At 38.3% G+C, this 19,329-nt stretch overlaps 1 protein-coding gene, 1 long non-coding RNA gene and 1 pseudogene across 5 annotated transcripts in view; 1 reads left to right on the forward strand and 2 right to left on the reverse strand.

Annotated features, from left to right (window-relative positions):
• The window catches only part of LOC148000461 (uncharacterized), a 98,715-nt gene that overhangs the window by 59,190 nt on the left and 20,196 nt on the right, over window positions 1–19,329 (reverse strand). The gene's annotated exons all lie outside the window — the stretch shown is intronic.
• Window positions 1–19,329, forward strand: part of LOC134482565 (uncharacterized) — a 100,950-nt gene that overhangs the window by 9,358 nt on the left and 72,263 nt on the right. The window lies entirely within an intron of this gene.
• On the reverse strand, window positions 16,359–16,753 carry LOC148000462 (elongin-C pseudogene; annotated as a pseudogene).

Consider the following 19,329-nt stretch of genomic DNA (forward strand, 5'->3'; position numbering starts at 1 on the left):
AACCAGATATATAACCCTGGGCATATACCTACAAAGATTCCCCAACATTTAACAAGGACACATGATCCACTATGTTCCATAGCAGCCTTATTTATTTATTTATTTATTTATTTATTTATTTATTTATTTATTTATTTTCTTATTTTTAAATTTATTTATTTTTAATTTTTTATTATATGTTTCTTTACTTACATTTCAAAGGTTATTCCCCTTCCTGGTTTCCTGTCCATAAGCCCACATTCCTTCCCCTCCTTCTCCCCTATACAGGTATTCCTCCTATACATCCCCCTCATTGCCCTCCCCCATATTCCCCTGAACTGGCGGTCCAACCGTGGAAAGATCAAGGTCTTTCCCTTCCACTGGTGCCCCAACAAGGCTATTCTCTGCTACATATGCAGCTGGAGACCTGGGTCAGTCCATGTATAGTCTTTAGGTGATGGTTTAGTCCCTGGAGGCTCTGGTTGGTTGGCATTCTTGTTTTTATGGGGTTGCAAGCTCCTTCAAATCTTTCAATACTTCCTCTAATTCTGCCCAACAGGGTCCTCTTCTCAGTTTGGTGGTTTGCTGCTAGCATTGACCTCTGTATTAGACATGCTCTGGATTGTCTCTCAGGAGAGATCTATATCCGGTCCCTTTTTAGCTTCATCAATCTTATCTAGTTTTGGTGGTTGTATATACATGGGCCATATGTGTGTCAGGCTCTGAACAGCCATTTCTTGAGTCGCTGCTCTAAACTTCGCTTCCATATCCCATCACATGAATATTTTCCCCAATTTTAAGAAAATGTAGGAGCATCTGCATTTTGGTCATCCTTCTTCTTGAGCTTCCTGTGGTCTGTAGATTGTGTCTTGGGAAATTGGGTTTTTGACTAATATCCACTTATCAATGAGTGCATCCCAAGTGTGTTTTTTGTCATTGAGTAACCTCACTCAGCATGATATTTTCTAGTTCATTCCATTTGCCTATGAATTTCATGAAGTCATTGTTTTTGATAGCTGAGTAATACTTCATTGTGTAGATTTATCACATTTTTTTGAATCCTTTCTTCTGTTGAAGGGCATCTGGGTTCTTTCCGGCTCCTGGCTATTATAAATAAGACTGCTATGAACATAGTGGAGCATGTGTCTTTGTTGTATGTTTGAGCATCTTTTGGGTATGTGCCCAAGGGTGGTAGAGCTGGGTGCTGAGGTAGTGTAATGTCCAATTTTCTGAGGCTGGAGAGCCTGATTTCCAGAGAGGTTGTAGAAGTTTGCAATCCCCCCAACAATGGAGGAGTGTTCCTCTTTCTCCACATCCTCATCAGCGTCTGCTGTCACCTGAGTTTTTTGTTTTTTTTTTTTTTTTTTTTTATCTCAGGGCTGTTTGATTTGCATTCACGTGATGACTAAGGATGTTGAACATTTCTTTAGATGCTTTTTGGCCATTTGATAATCCTCAGCTGAGAATGTTTTCTTTAGCTCTGTACCCTATTTTTGATAGAGTGATTTGGCTCTCTGGAGTCTACCTCCCGAGTTCTTTGTATATTTTGGATTGATAATAGCTCTCTATCACATGTAGAATTGGTAAAGATCTTTTCCCAATCTGCTGGTTGCTGTTTTGTCCTAATGACATTGTCTTTTGCTTTACAAAAGCTTTGTAGTTTTATGAGGTCCCATTTGTTGATTCTTGATCTTAGAGCATAAGCCATTTTTGTTTTGTTCAGGAAATTTTCCCCAGTGCCCATGTGTTTGAGACTCTTCTCCAATTTTTCTTCTATCAATTCGATTGTATCTGGTTTGATGTGGAGGTTCTTGATCCACTTGGATTTAAGCTTTGTACAGGGTGATAAGAATGGATCCATTTCCATTCTTCTATATGCTGACCTCCAGTTGAACCAGCACCATCTGTTGAAAATGCTATCTTTCTTCCATTGGACAGTTTTAGCTCCTTTGTCAAAGATCAAGAGGCTACAGGTGTGTGGTTCATTGCTGGATCGTCAATTCTGTTGCACTGATCTACCTGCCTGTCTCTGTACCAATACCATAAAGTTTTGAAGATTATTGCTCTGTAATACTGCTTGAAGTCAGGGATGGTGATTCCCCCAGAATTTCTTTTATTGTTGAGTACAGTTTTCGCCATCCTGGGGTTTTGTTATTCCAAATGAATTTGCAAATTGCTCTCTCTATCTCTATAAAGAATTGAGCAGGAAATTTGATGGGGATTGCATTGACCTGTAGATTGATTTTGGCAAAATGGCCAACTTTAGCATATTAATCCTGCTAATCCTTGAGCATGGAAGATCTTGTCATCTTCTGAGATCTTCTTCAATTTCTTCAGAGATTTGAAATTCTTGTCATACAGATCTCTCACTTGCTTGGTTAACATCACACCAAGGCATTTTATGTTATTTGGGACTATTGTTAAGGGAGCCATTCCCTAATTTCTCTCTCAGCCTGTTTATCCTTTGGGTAGAGTAAGGCTACTGATTTGTTTGAGTTAATTTTACACCCCGGCACTTTGCTGAAGTTATTTATCAGGTTAAGGAGTTCTCTGGTGGATCTTTTGTGTTCGCTTAAGTACACTATCATATCATCTGCAAATAGTGATATTTTGATTTCTTCCCTTCCAATTTGTATCCCTTTGACCTGCTTTTGCTGTCTGATTGCTCTGACTAGGATTTCCGGTACTATATAGAATAAGTAGTGAGAGCATGGGCAGCCTTGTGTAGTCCCTGATTTTAGTGGGATGGCTTCAAGTTTCTCTCCATTTAGTTTAATGTTAGCTACTGGTTTGCTGTATGTTGCTTTTACTATGTTTAGATATGGGCCTTGAATTCCTGATCTTTCTAGGACTTTTATAATGAAGGAGTGTGGAATTTTGTCAAATGCTTTCTCAGTTTTTAATGAAATGACCATGTGCTTCTTATCTTTGAATTTGTTTATATAGTGGGTTACATTGATGGTTTTCCGTATATTAAACCATCCCTGCATGCCTGCGATGAAGCCTACTTGATGCTGATGGATGTTTTCTTAGATTTAGTTTGCAAGAGTTTTATTGAGTTTTTGTAGTTTTATGAGATCCCATTTGTCCATTCTTGATCTTAGAGTATAAGCCATTGGTGTTTTGTTCAGGAAATCTTCTCCAGTGCCCATGTGTTCAAGATGCTTCCCCACTTTTTCTTCTATTAGTTTGAGTGTATCCGGTTTGATGTGGAGGTCCTTGATCCACTTGGACTTAAGTTTTGTACAGGGTGATTAGCATGGATTGATCTGCATTCTTCTACATGCTGATGTCCAGTTGAACCTGTACCATTAGTTAAAAAATGCTTTTTTCCATTGTATGGTTTTGGCTCCTTTGTCAAAAATCAAGTGACCATATGTGTGTGGCTTCATTTCTGGGTCTTCAATTCTATTCCTCTGGTCTATCTGTCTGTCTCTGTACCAATACCATACACTTTTTATCATTATTGCTCTGTAATACTGCTTGAGTTCACGAAAGTGATTCCCCTGGAAGTCCTTTTATTGTTGAGGATAGTTTTAGCTATCCTGGGTTTTTTGTAATTCCAGATGAATTTGCAAATTGTTCTGTCTAACTCTCTGAAGTATTGGATTGGTATTTTAATGGGGATTGCATTGAATCTGTAGATTGCTTTTGGTAAAATGGCCATTTTTACTATATTAATCCTGCCAATCCATGAGCCTGGGAGATCTTTCCATCTACTGAGGTCTTCTTCAATTCCTTTCTTCAGAGGCTAGAAGTTCTTATCATACACTTATAAAAGTTCTTATCTTTTCACTTGCTTGGTTAAAGTCACACCAAGTTATTTTATATCATTTGGGACTATTTTGAAGGGTATCATTTCCCTAATTTCTTTCTTGGCTTGTATCTCTTTTGTGTTAGAGGAAGGCTATTGATTTATTCGAGTTAAATTTATACCCAGTCACTTTTCTGAAGGTGTTTATTAGGTTTAGTAGTTGTCTGGTGGAACTTTTGGGATCACTTAAATATACAATCTTATCGTGTGCAAATAGTGATATTTTGACTTCTTCCTTTCCAATCCGTATCCCGTTGATATTATTTTCTTGTCTGATTGCTCTGGGTAGAACTTCAAGAACTATATTGAAGAAGTAGGGAAAGAGTGGCCAGCCTTGTCTAGTCCCTGATTTTAGTGGGATTGCTTCATGTTTATTTCCGTTTAGTTTAATATTAGCTACTGGTTTGGTATATATGAATTTTACTATGTTTAGATATGGGCCTTGAATTTCTCTTCTTTCCAGGTCTCTTATCATGAAGGGGTGTTGAATTTTGTCAAATTCTTTCTCAACATCTAATGAAATGATCATGTGGTTTTTATCTTTCAATTTGTTTATATAGTGGATTACGGTGATGGTTTTTCGTATATTAAACCATCCCTGCATTTCTGTGATGAAGCTGATTTGATCATGATGGATGATTGTTTTGATGTGCTCTTGGATTTGGTTTTCAAGAATTTTATTAAGTATCTTTGCGTCAATATTCGTAAGGGAAATTGATCTGAAGTTCTCTTTCTTTGTTGGGTCTTTGTGTGGTTTAGGTATAATAGTAATTCTGTCTTCACAGAAGGAATTCGGTAGCGCTACGTCTGTTTCAAATTTCTGGAATATTTGGATAGTATTGGTATGAGGTCTTCTATGAAGGTCTGATAGAATTCTGCACTAAACCCGTCTGGACCTGGGCTCTTTTTGGTTGGGAGACTTTTAATGACTGCTTCTACTACTTTAGAAGTTATGGGGTTGTTTCAATGGTTTATTTGTTCCTGATTGAACTTTGGTAACTGGTATCTGTCTAGGAAATTGTCCATTACGTGCAGATTTTCAAGTTTTGTTGAATGTAGGATTTTGTAGTAAGATCTGACGATTTTTTGAATTTCCTCTGATTCTGTTGTTATGTTTCCCTTTTCATTTCTGATTTTGTTAATTTGGACACACTCTCTGTGTCCTCTTGTTAGTGTGGCTAAGGGTTTATCTATCTTGTTCATTTTCTCAAAGAACCAGCTTTTGGCTCTGTTGATTCTTTGTATAGTCCTTTTTGTTTCTACTTGGCTGATTTCAGCTCTGAGTTTCATTATTTCCTGCGTTCTACTCCTCCTGGGTGTATTTGCTCCTTTTTGTTCTAGAGCTTTTAGGTGTGCTGTCAAGCTGTTGACCTATGCTCTCTCCTGTGTCTTTCTGCAGGCACTCAGAGCTATGAGTTTTCCTCTTAGCACAACTTTCGTTTTGTCCCATAAGTTTGGGTATGTTGTACCCTCATTTTCATTAAATTCTAAGAAGTCTTTAATTTCTTTATTTCTTCCTTTTCTAGGATATCATTGAGTAGAGCATTGCTCATCTTTAATTTCTTTCTTCAGAAGCTTGAAGTTCTTATCATACAGATCTTTCTCTTGCTTGGTTAAAGTCACACCGAGTTATTTTATATCAATTGGGACTATTATGAAGGGTGTCATTTCCCTAATTTCTTTCTCGGCTTATTTCTTTTTTGTATAGAGGAAGGCTACGGATTTCTTTGAGTTAATTTCATACCCAGCCACTTTGCTGGAGGTGTTTGTGTATTTTATGTATTTACATTTTAAATGTTATCCCCTTCTTTGCCTCTCCCATTCCTCTCTACAACCCCTGATTCTATGAAGACTTTCTTAATATATAGAGCATTAATGTTAATAGACAGTACTGGAAAATTAATCATAAGACAAATTGTCAACTTTGGGACAAAAATATCAATAATGAATATTAGATCAATATTACCTGTTTGCTAATGGATAAAAGACATATTGAACAGGAACTGTGACCATGCCCCCTCACAGAAGGTGAGTGAGGACCTTCTGTACTGTTGATTTTGCACTGATATACATGTGACGGTCAGAGATTGCCATTGACTTCCTCTCACTTTCCACACACATGGAGCTAAGTGTGTAGTGGTCAGAGGGCAGAGCCAACTGACGGTTCTGTTCTACCACATTGTGGCTTCTGAGGACTGAACTCAGGCCATCAGGCCGCCCTGTGGGTTCCACCTCTAGTCCCTCTGTTCTGGAGACAAACTTTACTCTCCCACGTTCCTGGTGTTATTGATTTACTATCTTGGAGCACATTGATACTCACACTTGCAGGCAAGTAAGCTTTGGGGCTCCCCTTATCCCCACATCTACAGTCAGTTTCTCAGGGCAAATGTTTTACCAAATGAGTTTTACCTGCCACCACAGCCCTTCATTTTTTTGGGAGGGGTTTGTTTGATTTTTTTTATTTCCATTTCAAATGTTATCTCCTTTCCTGGTTTCCCATCCCTGTACAGCCTATCACATCACCCCTTCCCAATTTCTATGTGGGTTTTCCCCCACCCATCTACTCACCTCTTCCCACCTCACTGCTTTAGCATTTTCTTACACTGGGGGATAGAGCCTTGGCAAGACCAAGGGCTTCTCCTCCAATTAGTTCCCAACAAGGCCATCCTCTGCTACATATGCACCTGAGGCCATGGGTCAGCCAATGTGTACTCTGTAGATGGAGGGACATCTGAATTCTTTCCAGCTCCTGGCATTTACTAATAAGGGTTCTATGAACATAATGGAGCATATTTCCTTGCTATATTTTGGAGCCCCTTTTGGGTATATGCCCACTAGGGGGTATAGCTGGGTCCTCAGGTAGTACTATGTCCAATTTTCTGAGGAACTTACAAACTAATTTCCAGAATTATTTTGCCAGCTTGCTCTCCCACATACAGTGGAGGAGTGTTCCTCTTTCTCCACATCCCCGTCAACATTTGTTGTCACCTTAGATTTTGTCCTTAGTCATTCTGAGTGGTGTGAGGTCAAATCTCAGCATTTTCTTGGTTTGATTTTTGCTGATGATTAAGGATGTTTAATAGTTCCTTAGGAGCTTCAGGGCCATTTGATATTCCTCAGCTTAGAATTCTTTGTTTAGCTCTGTACCTCATTTTGTAGTAGAGTTATTTGATTTTCTGCAGTCTAAACTTCTAGATTTCTTTATATATATATTACATATTACCCTTCTATCAGATATAGGATTGGTAAAGATCTTTTCCCAATCTGTTGTTTTCCATTTTGTCCTAATGACAGTGTCCTTTTCCTTGCATAATCTTTGCAATTTTTTGAGGTCCCATTTGTTGAATCTTGATCTTAAAGCATAAGCTATTGGTGTTCTATTCAGGAAATTTTCCCTAGTGCCCACGTGTTCCAGGGTCTTCCCCAATTTTCCTTTTATTATTTGGAGTGTATCTTCTTCTATGTGGAGATCCTCAATTCTCTTGGATTTTAGGTGTGTACGGGGTGATGAGAAACATTTGATTTGCATTGTCCATTCTGACTGCTGGTTGATCCAGCAACATTTGTTCAAAATGCTATATTTTTTCCAGTGGATGGTTTTAGGTCCTTTGTCAAACATCAAGGGCCCAAAGGTGTGTGGGCTCATTTCTGGGTCTCCACTTCTATTCCATTGATCTGCCTGTCTGAATCTGTACCAAACCATACAGGTTTTATCACTATTGCTATATAATACAGCTTGAGGCCTGGGATGGTGATTCTCCCAGAAATTCTTTTATAGTTGAAGATAGTTTTCACTATCCTGGATTTCTTGTCATTTCAAACGAATTTGCAAATTGCTCTTTCTAACTCTATGAAGAATAGAGTTGAAATTTTCATGGGGATTACATTGAATTTGTAAATTCCCTTTGGTCAGATGGCCATTTTACATTTTTATTCCCGTCAATCCATGAGCATGGGAGATCTTCCCATCTTATGAGATCTTTTTCAAATTCTTTCTTCAGAAACTTGAAGGTCTTGTCAAAGTGATCATTCACTTGCTTGGTTAGAGTAACACCGAGGTAGTTTTTTAACATCTGTTACTATTGTGAAGTGCATTATTTCCCTAATTTCTTTTTGAGCCTGTTTATCCTTTGAATAGAGGAAGGCTACTGATTTTAGTGGTATTTCTTCAAGTTCATCTCCATTTAGTTTGATGTTGGCTACTGGTATGCTGTATATTGTTTTTACTATGTTTAGATTTGGGACTTGAATTCCTGATCTTTCCAAGACTTTTAAAATGAAGGCTAGCCTTCATTCTTTTTTTTTTTTACTTTAAATATATTATACCTTTATTAGATACAAGTTTATTTAGATTTGTTTTGACTGTGGCAAACTTAACTAGCTCCAGAGATAATGTTGGCAATTTTGAATCAATCCCTTTCTGTGAGCACACAGTGGCATTACTGAGCTAATTAATGTTCTCTAAATGCCTGGAGCCATCTGGAGCTAGACAGGATTAGTGTCTCAAGAGGGACAGATAAAAGCCCTTTTGGAGGCTTCTATCCTATTCTACAGTGCCTGTATCTAAAACAAACCATGAACAGCAAAATCCCATAAATCAGTTAGTCAGTAAATAGATAATGTGATACCTAGAAAAGCAATACATGAGTATCAAGCTACTCTTTGGTTGGTGTTTTAGTCTCTGGGAACTCTGCGATTCTGGTTGGTTGATAGTGTTGTTCTTCCTGTGGTGTTGAAACCCCTTCAGCTCCTCCAGTCTGTTTCCTCCTCCTCCTCCTCCTCCTCAGGCTGCTGCTGCTGCTGCTTTATTCCCTTTCCTAGTTTCCTCTCCATATGCCCCCGTCCCCTCCCCCTTCCCTATAAGGGTATTCTCCCCCCAAACCCACACCCTTTACAACCTACCCCTATATTCCCCTGCACTGTGGGTCACCCAGGGTAGGACCAAGGGTTTCCCCTTCCACTAGTGTTCAACAAGTCTATTCTCTGATACATATGCAGTTGGAGCCCTGGGTCCATGTATACTCTTTGGGTAGTGGTTTAGTCCCTGGGCATCTCTGACATTGTTGTTCTTATCGGGTTGCAAGCACCTTCAGCAATTTCAATCCTTTCTCTAATTCCCCAAAAGGGAGTCCTGTTCTAAGTTCAGTAGTTTGCTGTTAGTGTTCACCTCTGCATTTGACATGCTCTGTGTGTCTCTCAGGAGACATCTATATCCGGTCCGTGTCATCACACATTTCTTAGCTTCATCAGTCAAATGTAGTTTTGGTGGCTGTATATGTATGGGCCACATGTGGGGCAGGCTCTGAATGGCTGTTCCTTCAGGCTCTGCTCTAAACTTTGCCTCTATTTCCCTCCTATGGATATTTTTGTTATCCCATTTCAGAAGGAGTGGAAGCATCTGTATTTTATTCATCCTTTGTCATGAGCTTCATGTGGTCTGTGGATTGCATCTAGAGTAATTCGAGGTTTTCGGCTAATATCCACTTATGAATGAGTGCATACCATGTGTGTTTTTCTGTGATTGGGTTACTTCACTCAGGATGATATTTTCTAGTTCATTCCATTTGCCTATGAATTTCATGAAGTCATTGTTTTTGATTGCTGAGTAGTACTCCATTGTGTAGATGTACCTTATTTTCTGAATCCACTCCCCTGTTGAAGGGCATCTGGGTTCTTTCCAGCTTCTGGCTATTATAAATAAGGCTGCTATGAACATAGTGGAGCGTGTTTCCTGGTTGTTTGTTGGGGCACCTATTGGGTATATGCCCAGGAGAGGTGTGGCTGGGTCCTCAGGTAGTGGAAATTTCTCAGGAACCTCCTGGCTGATTTCCAGAGTGGTTGTACCAGTCAGCAATCCTACCAACAATGGAAGAGTTTTCCTCTTTATCCACATCCTGGCCAGCATCTGCTGTCACCTGAGTTTTTTTATCGTATCCATTCTTACTGGTGTGAGTGGAATCTCAGGGTTTTTTGATTTGTACATCCCTGATGACTAAGAATGCTTAACATTTCTATAGGTGCTTCTCAGCCATTTGATATTCCTCAGCTGAGAATTCTTTGTTTAGCTCTGAACCCAAATTTTAATAGGGTTATTTGGCTCTCTGGACTCTAAGTTCTTGGGGTTTTTTTTTTTTTGGATATTTTTGATATTAGCCCTGCATCAGATGTAATATTGGTAAAGATCTTTTCCAAATCTGTTGGTTGCTGTTCTGTTCTATTGAAAAGTATCCATTGCATTACAGAAGCTTTGCAGTTTTATGAGGTTCCATTTGTCAATTTTTGACCTTAGCACATAAGCCATTGTTGTTTTGTTTAGGAAAATTTCCCCAGTGCCCATGTGTGTGAGTCTATTCTCCAGTTTTTCTTCTATTAGTTCCACTGTATATGTTTTAATGTTGATGTTCTTGATCCACTTGGACTTAAGCTTTGTACAGGGAGATAAGAATTGTTTGATTTGTATCTTTTACATGCTAACCTATTGAATGAGCACCATTTATTGAAAATGCTATCTTTTTACAAATGGATGGTTTTTGTTCTTTGTCAAAGATCGATTGACCAAAGGTGGGTGGGTTCAGGTCTGGGTCTTCAATTATATTTCACTGATCTGTCTAGCTGTCTATGTTACTAAACCATACAGCTTTTTTTTTCCCACTATTGCTCTGTAATACTGCTTGAGGTCAGGAATGATGATTTCCCCAGATGTTCTTTTATCATTGAGTATAGGTTTTGCTATCCTGGGTTTTTTTTATTCCAAATGAATTAGTAAATTGCTCTTTCTATGTCTAAAGAATTGAGTTGGATTTTTGATGGGGATTGCAGTGAATCTGTAGATTGCTTTTGGCAAAATGGCCACTTTTACTATATTAATCCTGCTAATCCATGAGAATGTGAGGCCGTTCCATCTTCTGATATCTTCTTCAATGTCTTTTCAGAGACTTGAAGTTCTTGCTATATAGATCTTTCACTTATTTCGTTAAAGTCACACTGAGGTATTTTATATTATTACGACTATTGTGAAGGGTGTCATTTCCCTAATTTTACTCAGCCTGTTTTTCCTTTGAGTGGAGGAAGGCTACTAATTTTTTTTTGAGTCATTTTGTACCCAAAAATTTGCTGAAGTTAATATCAGGTTTTGTAATTCTCTGGTGGACCTTTTGGCGTCACTTAAATATACTATCCTATCGTTGGCAAATAGCCATATTGTGACATCTTCCCTCCCACTTTGTATCCCTTGACCTCCTTTTGTTGTCTGACTGCTCTGGCTCGGAATTCCAGGGCTGTATTGAATAAGTAGTTACAGTGCAGGCAGCCTTATCTAGTCCCTGATTTTAGTGGGATTTCATCAAGTTCCTCTCCATTTAGTTTGATGTTAGTTACTGGTTCACTGTATATTGTTTTTACTATGTTTAGTTATGGGTTTTGATTTCCTGATCTTTCCAGGACTTTTTTTTTGTTGTTTTCTCTTTATTACAAAATATAACATTTATGCAATGAAATATTGTACCTGAGCCATACCTTTTACATAATAAAGTATAAAATGTATGTGCTACTGAAAAAGATGAGTTCATTATCATATAATGGATAGAAGTTATATAATAATTATAAGATAAAACCATTAAATACACATATACTTTATAGTAGAGAAAACAATCTTTGAATTTTAGAAATGGTCCAGGGGTTAGAAACTTGTTGAAGTCAAATTTTTTTTATTAATTTGAGTATTTCTTATTTACATCTCGAGTGTTATTTCCTTTCCCGGTTTCCGGGCAAACATCCCCCTAATCCCTCCCCCTCCCCTTCGTTATGGGTGTTCCCCTCCCCATCCTCCCCCCATTGCTGCCCTCCTCCCAACAATCACCTTCACTGGGGGTTCAGTCTTAGCAGGACCCAGGGCTTCCCCTTACACTGGTGCTCTTACTAGGATATTCATTGCTTCCTATGAGGTCAGAGTCCAGGGTCAGTCCATGTATAGACTTTAGGTAGTAGCTTAGACCCTGGAAGATCTGGTTGCTTGGCAGTGTTGTTCATAAGGGGTCTTGAGCCCCTTCGAGCTCTTCCAGTTCTTTCTCTGATTCCTTCAATGGGGTCCTATTCTCAGTGCAGTGGTTTGCTGCTGGCATTTGCCTATGTATTTGCAGTACTCTGGCTGTGTCTCTCAGGAGAGATCTATATCCGGCTCCTGTCAGCCTGCCCTTCATTGCTTCATCCATCTTGTCTAATTGGGTGGCTGTGTATGTATGGGCCACATGTGGGGCAGGCTCTGAATGGGTGTTCCTTCAGTCTCTGTTTTAATCTTTGCCTCTCCCTTCCGTGCCAAGGGTATTCTCATTCCACATTTAAAGAAGGAGTGAAGCATTCACGTTTTAATCATCCGTCTTGAGTTTCCTTTGTTCTAGGCATCTAGGGTAATTCAAGCATTTGGGCTAATAGCCACTTGTCAATGAGTGCATACCATGTGTGTTTTTCTGTGATTGGGTTACCTCATTCAGGATGATATTTTCCAGTTCCAACCATTTGCCTACGAATTTCATAAAGTCATTGTTTTTGATAGCTGAGTAATATTCCATTGTGTAGATGTACCACATTTTCTGTATCCATTCTTCTGTTGAAGGGCATCTGGGTTCTTTCCAGCTTCTGGCTGTTATAAATAAGGCTGCTATGAACATAGTGGAGCACATGTCTTTTTTATATGTTGGGGTATCTTATGGGTATATGCCCAAGAGGTATAGCTGGATCCTCAGGCAGTTCAATGTCCAATTTTCTGAGTAACCTCCAGACTGATATCCAGAATGGTTGTACCAGTCTGCAACCCCACCAACAATGGAGGAGTGTTCCTCTTTCTCCACATCCTCTCCAGCATCTGCTGTAACCTGAGTTTTTGATCTTTGATCTTAGCCATTCTCACTGGTGTGAGGTGAAATCTCAGGGTTGTTTTGATTTGCATTTCCCTTATGACTAAAGATGTTGAACATTTCTTTTGGTGTTTCTCAGCTATTCGGCATTCCTCAGCTGTGAATTCTTTGTTTAGCTCTGAACCCCATTTTTTAATAGGGTTATTTGTCTCCCTGCGGTCTAACTTCTTGAGTTCTTTGTTTATTTTGGATATAAGGCCTCTATCTGTTGTAGGATTGGTAAAGATCTTTTCCCAATCTGTTGGTTGCCGATTTATCCTAACCACAGTGTCCTTTGCCTTACAGAAGCTTTGCAGTTTTATGATCCCATTTGTCGATTCTTGATCTTAGAGCATAAGCCATTGGTGTTTTGTTCAGGAAATTTTTCCAGTGCCCATGTATTCCAGATGCTCCCCTAGTTTTTCTTCTATTAGTTTGAGTATATCTGGTTTGATGTGGAGGTCCTTGATCCACTTGGACTTAAGCTTTGTACAGGGTGATAAGCATGGATCGATCTGCATTCTTCTACATGTTGACCTCCAGTTGACCCAGCACCATTTGCTGAAAATGCTATCTTTTTTCCATTGGACGATTTTGGCTCCTTTGTCAAAAATCAAGTGCCCATAGGTGTGTGGGTTCATTTCTGGGTCTTCAATTGTCTTCCATTGGTCTATCTGTCTGTCTCTGTACCAATACCATGCAGTTTTTATCACTATTGCTCTGTAATACTGCTTGAGTTCAGGGATAGTGATTCCCCCTGATATCCTTTTATTGTTTAGGATAGATTTAGCTATCCTGGGTTTTTTGTTATTCCAGATGAATTTGCAGATTGTTCTAACTCTTTGAAGAATTGGATTGGTATTTTGATGGGGATTGCATTGAATCTGTAGATCGCTTTTGGTAAAATGGCCATTTTTACTATATTAATCCTGCCAATCCATGAGCATGGGAGATGTTTCCATCTTCTGAGGTGTTCTTCAATTTCTTTCTTCAGAGTCTTGAAGTTCTTATTGTACAAATCTTTTACCTGCTTGGTTAAAGTCACACCGAGGTACTTTATATTATTTGGGTCTATTATAAAGCGTGTCATTTCCCGAATTTCTTTCTCGGCTTGTTTCTCTTTTGTGTAGAGGAAGGCTACTGAGTTATTTGAGTTAATTTTATACCCAGCCACTTTGCCGAAGTTGTTTATCAGCTTTAGTAGTTCTCTTGTGGAACTTTTGCGATCACTTAAATGTACTACCATATCATCTGCAAATAGTGATATTTTGACTTCTTCTTTTCCAATCTGTATCCCTTTTGCCTCCTTTTGTTGTCTGATTGCTCTGGCTAGAAATTCAAGAACTGTATTGAATAAGTAGGGAGAGAGTGGGCAGCCTTGTCTAGTCCCTGATTTTAGTGGGATTGCTTTAAGTTTGTCTCCATTTAGTTTAATGTTAGCAACTGGTTTGCTGTATATGGCTTTTACTATGTTTAGGTATGGGCCTTGAATTCCTATTCTTTCCAGGACTTTTATCATGAAGGGGTGTTGAATTTTGTCAAATGCTTTCTCAACATCTAATGAAATGATCATGTGGTTTTGTTCTTTCAGTTTGTTTATATAATGGATCACATTGATGGTTTTCCATACATTAAACCATCCCTGCATGCCTGGAATGAAGCCTACCTGATCATGGTGGATGATTGTTTTGATGTGCTCTTAGATTCGGTTTTCCAGAATTTTATTGAGTATTTTTGCGTCTATATTCATAAGGGAAATTGGTCTGAATTTCTCTTTCTTTGTTGGGTCTTTGTGTGGTTTAGGTATAAGAGTAATTGTGGCTTCATAGAAGGACTTTGGTAGTGCTCCATCTGTTTCAATTTTGTGGAATAGTTTGGCTAATATTGGTATGAGGTCTTGTATGAAGGTCTGATAGAATTCTGCACTAAACCTGTCTGGACCTGGGCTCTTTTTGGTTGGGAGACCTTTAATGACTGCTTCTATTTCCTTAGGAGTTATGGGGTTATTTAACTGGTTTATCTGTTCCTGATTTAACTTCGGTACCTGGTATCTGTCTAGGAAATTTTCCATTATCTGCAGATTTTCAAGTTTTGTTGAATACAGGCTTTTATAATAAGATCTGATGATTTTTTGAATTTCCTCTGAATCTGTAGTTATGTCTCCCTTTTTATTTCTGATTTTGTTAATTTGGACACACTCTCTGTGTCTTCTCGTTAGTCTGGCTAAGGGTTTATCTGTCCCGTTGATTTTCTCAAAGAACCAACTTTTGGTTCTGTTGATTCTTTCTATGGTCCTCTTTTTTTCTACTTGGTTGATTTCAGCTCTGAGTTTGATTATTTCCTGCCTTCTACTCCTCCAGGGTGTATTTGCTTCTTTTTGTTCTAGAGCTTTTAGGTGTGCTGTCAAGCTGCTGATATATGATCTCTCCTGTTTCTTTCTGCAGGTACTAAGAACTATGAGTTTTCCTCTTAGCACAGGTTTAATTGTGTCCCATACGTGTGGGTATGTCATACCTTCATTTTCATTAAATTCTAAGAAATCTTTAATTTCTTTCTTTATTTCTTCCTTGCCCAGGTTATCGTTTAGTATATTGGACCATCCTTTCATCCCTGGGCTGAAGCCTAACTGATCATGATGGGTGATTATTTTGATGTGTTCTTGCATTCACTTTGCAAGATTTTTATTGAGTATTTTTACATCAATAATCATAAGGGTAAATGGTCTCAAGTTCTTTTTCTTTTGGATTTTTGTGTGGTTTAGTTATAAGAGTAACTGTGGTTTCAAAGAAGGAATTTGGTAGTGCTCTGCTTATTTCTATTTTGGGAACTAATCTGGATAGTGTTGATATGAGGTCTTCTATGAAGGCCTGATAGAATTCTGCAGTAAATTCATGGAGTCCTGGGTTCTCTTTGGTTGGGAGACTCTTAATAACTGCTTCTACTTCTTTAGGAATTATGGTGTTGTTTAGATGTTTATCTGTTTTTGATTTAACTTTAGTACCTTGTATTTGTCTAGAAAATTGTCTATTTCCTCCAGATTTTCCAGTTTTGTTGAATATATGCCTTTGTAGTGGGATCCGTTGATATTTTTAATTTCCTCAGATTTTTTGTTATGTCTCCCTTTTCCCTTCTGATTTTGTTAATTTGGATACACTCTGGGTATTCTTGCTAAGGGTTTATCTATCTTGTTGATTTTGTCGAAGAACCAGCTCCTGCTTTTGTTGATTCTTTGTGTACTCCTTTTTTTTTAAAACTTGGATGATTTTAGCTCTTAGTTTTATTATTTCTTCCCTTCTATTCCTCTTGTGTGTATTTACTTCTTTTGGCTGTAGACATTTTAGATGTTGTGTCAAGCTGCTGAGTATGCTCTCTCCTGTTTCTTTTGGGGGCACTCAGAGCTATTTTTCCTTTTAGTACTGCTCTCACTGTGTCCTAAATGTTTGGGTGTGTTGTATCTTCATTTTCATTAAATTCTACGAAATCTTTTTTTTAAAACTGGCATTATTTATTTATTTTTTGGCTTGTGAAACTTCCTTAATTTGTTGATGTAGCAAACAAATTTCAACTCTGCTATGCAAATGACAGAAGAAATGTGCTCAGCAATTAACTTTAGAGTTCAATTTCATACAGGCAACATGCTATATGTGAAAAAATTACTAACTGAACTACAGGTATTAAATACTGAAAAAAAATTAACAGTTTATTTTAATTTATCTTATTTAACAATCTAAGAAGTTCACGGCCATCAGCAGTTCCAGTGCAATTTCAGGTGCAATTGGGAATTCAGGAATTTCAGTGGAGCTGTTAGTATAGCGGACCTTGTAGGTAAAATACATGCACACTTTCGATAGCACATGTGAAGGGATCTCTCTAAAGTTGACCTCATTGGTTTCATTCTCCGCAAACTGACCTGGACCACTCAACATGGCCTTTATTGTTCCTGATGTTAATGCATGTTCTCTTTTACAATAAATTCATGACCATCAGAAGATATTAATTTCACATACATGGCATCAGGGCCTTCACAGCCACCATAGGTTTTCTCCTCTCCATCCATTATGTTCTTATAAAATTCTACTTGATCCCAGAGGAACTTACTAGTTTCCTGGCGAGGCCGAGAAGCAGTCATCTAGTAACTTGCATCCGAAGGAAGTGCTAAGAAATCTTTAATTTCTATCATTAATTCTTCCTTGACCAAGTTTTCATTGAGTAGTGTGTTGTTAAACTTCAATGTATCTGAGGGCATTCTGTCATTATTGTTTTTATTGAAGACCAGCCTTTGTCCATGGTGATCTGATAGGACAAATAGAATTATTTCTATCTTCCTGTATCTATTGATGCCTATTTTTTTGACAAATCATATGGTCAATTTTGAGGAGGTACTATGAGGTGCTGAGAAGAATATAAATCCTTTTGTTTTATTATTTAATGTTCTATAAATATTTGTTAAATCCATTTAGTATATAACTTCTGTTAGTTTCTCTATGTCGCTGTTTAATTTCTGTTTCTCTTATCTGTCCATTGATGAGAATGTGGTGTTGAAAGTGGACAGATGTGTCTGTCTGTCCTGTGGTCTGAGGATGTTCCATACTTCTTGGTGTTTAGCTCTCTTCTCCGTGGGATTTGAGATCAGGGAGCAGTGTGATGGGCTAGGCCCTCATTCGTATTTCATATTTTTTTGCTTGAAGGGGAATTGATGGCACACCAGCATATTTTTCCGAAGTCCACATGCTTCCTAATCATTTTGTTATTTTAAGGTGTTTATTAGTTGTTAAGGTAGAGCTTCATATAAATAATACAAGAATGAATTATAGTTTGAAAATATTCTTATGCTTATTGAATATTTTCTTCAAACTCTGATTTGTCCAACTATAGTTTTTCATTCTGTCAGTCCATTTATTCCTCACATGTAATTAAATGTCTATTGTGTATAATACACATTTTAATATATCTCAAGGTCGGGTTGGGGATTTGTCTCAGTGGTAGAGCCCTTGCCTAGCAAGCACAAGGTCCTGGGTTCAGTCCCCAGCTCCGAAAAAAAAATATATCTCAAGGTCTTCCCATTCTTAAACCTTTATCTTTCTCTGCCCAGTCAAGCTTCCTTACATCATATAAATGTAAATATAGCATGAAATGAACCTTGCTTTTTGGAACTCTCATTTCATTTTGCTGAAACCTTTTTGAATCTCATATATAGGAGATTGGATGCCATAGTTTATCTCCTTCTACTTATATTTACCAAATTTAGTGTAAGTCCAGGGACACATTGACCATTTTAAAACAAAATGGAAGGTCCTGCTTTGCTACGTTTTTGCTCCCGGGTTAACATGGATACTTTATTTATTACCTAAGCAATATGTTGTGATCATAATGGTAGCAAATATAGAAAGCTTAATCGTGGGCATAAAAAATGAAATTTGGATTGAAAAAGTCAAAGTATTGGTGACTGGGGATTTCAATTTTCATTTGTTTATAAAATTTACAGTGAAACAAGTGGTCTGTAGATCTGCATCTGTAGGTCATGCCTATGATGTATCAATCATCTATCTTAAGAAGCACAACATGTCAGTCACCCACAAGTCATACAGCTTATCAAAAATCTGTCCCCAACACCTACATCATCCAAAGTAAAAGCCCACAGCCTGGCAACCATCCATAAGAATTGCCCATGTCCTGTCAGTCATCCACTGGAAATCCCCTCACCCTGTCAATCATCTACCAGCAACTCACAAAACCTGTCAGTCATCCAGAAGAAATTATCACAGTCTGTCAATCAGACATAACAAATGGCCATAGTCTGTTAATCAACCACAGGACATGGCGGCTAACTTATATACAAACCTCTCAGAGCCGGTCAGTCATACATTAGAAACTCCCATAGCCAGTCATTCAATGGAGAGACCCACAGCCTGTCAGTCTTTCACAACATATCTCAAAGCCTGTGGATTATTCATAGGTAGTGTCAACAGCCTATCACTCAGCCCCAGGAAACATATACCAACTTTGTCACTTGTCCAAAGGACAAGCCTACACTCTATCTGTCATTCATAGGAAATACCTACACCCTGTCCATCATTGATAAGAAATAGCCAAAGCCTGTCAACCATACATAGTATGTATCTACCATTGTTCAGTATGCATAACAAATATGCACAGACTTTCAGTCAGTCCTCCATGGTAAATGACTGCTACATGAAATCATCCATAGAAAGTACCCACAACCTGTAAGGCATTCATAGGAAAAACCAACAACCTGTCAATCATCTGTAGGAAAGAGTTGCCTGTTTGTCAGCTACATGGCACACCCCCAACTTGGTAGTCATCTGGGGGAAAAATCTACATCCTATCAATAACCCATAGGGATTGCCCATAGCCTTAGAACCATTTATAAGAAATTTCAATATCCTTTCAAACAGCCACAGTAAAGTCAACAGCCTCTCAGTCATCTATTAGAAACACACACAGTCTGTCAGTCATCCACAGATCACATACATTGCGTGAGAGTCATCCATAGGAAAAGCTAAGTGCCTGTCATGCATACAAAGGAAATGAACACAACCAGTAAATCATGCATAGGAATCTTCAACAGTGTGTCAGTTATCAAGAGAAAATTCACACAGTCTTTCAATTACCCAACAGTATTCA

The sequence above is a fragment of the Rattus norvegicus genome, chromosome 16, assembly GCF_021556685.1.
Source record: "Rattus norvegicus strain SHRSP/BbbUtx chromosome 16, alternate assembly SHRSP_T2T, whole genome shotgun sequence".
Classification (NCBI taxonomy): Eukaryota; Metazoa; Chordata; class Mammalia; order Rodentia; family Muridae; genus Rattus; species Rattus norvegicus.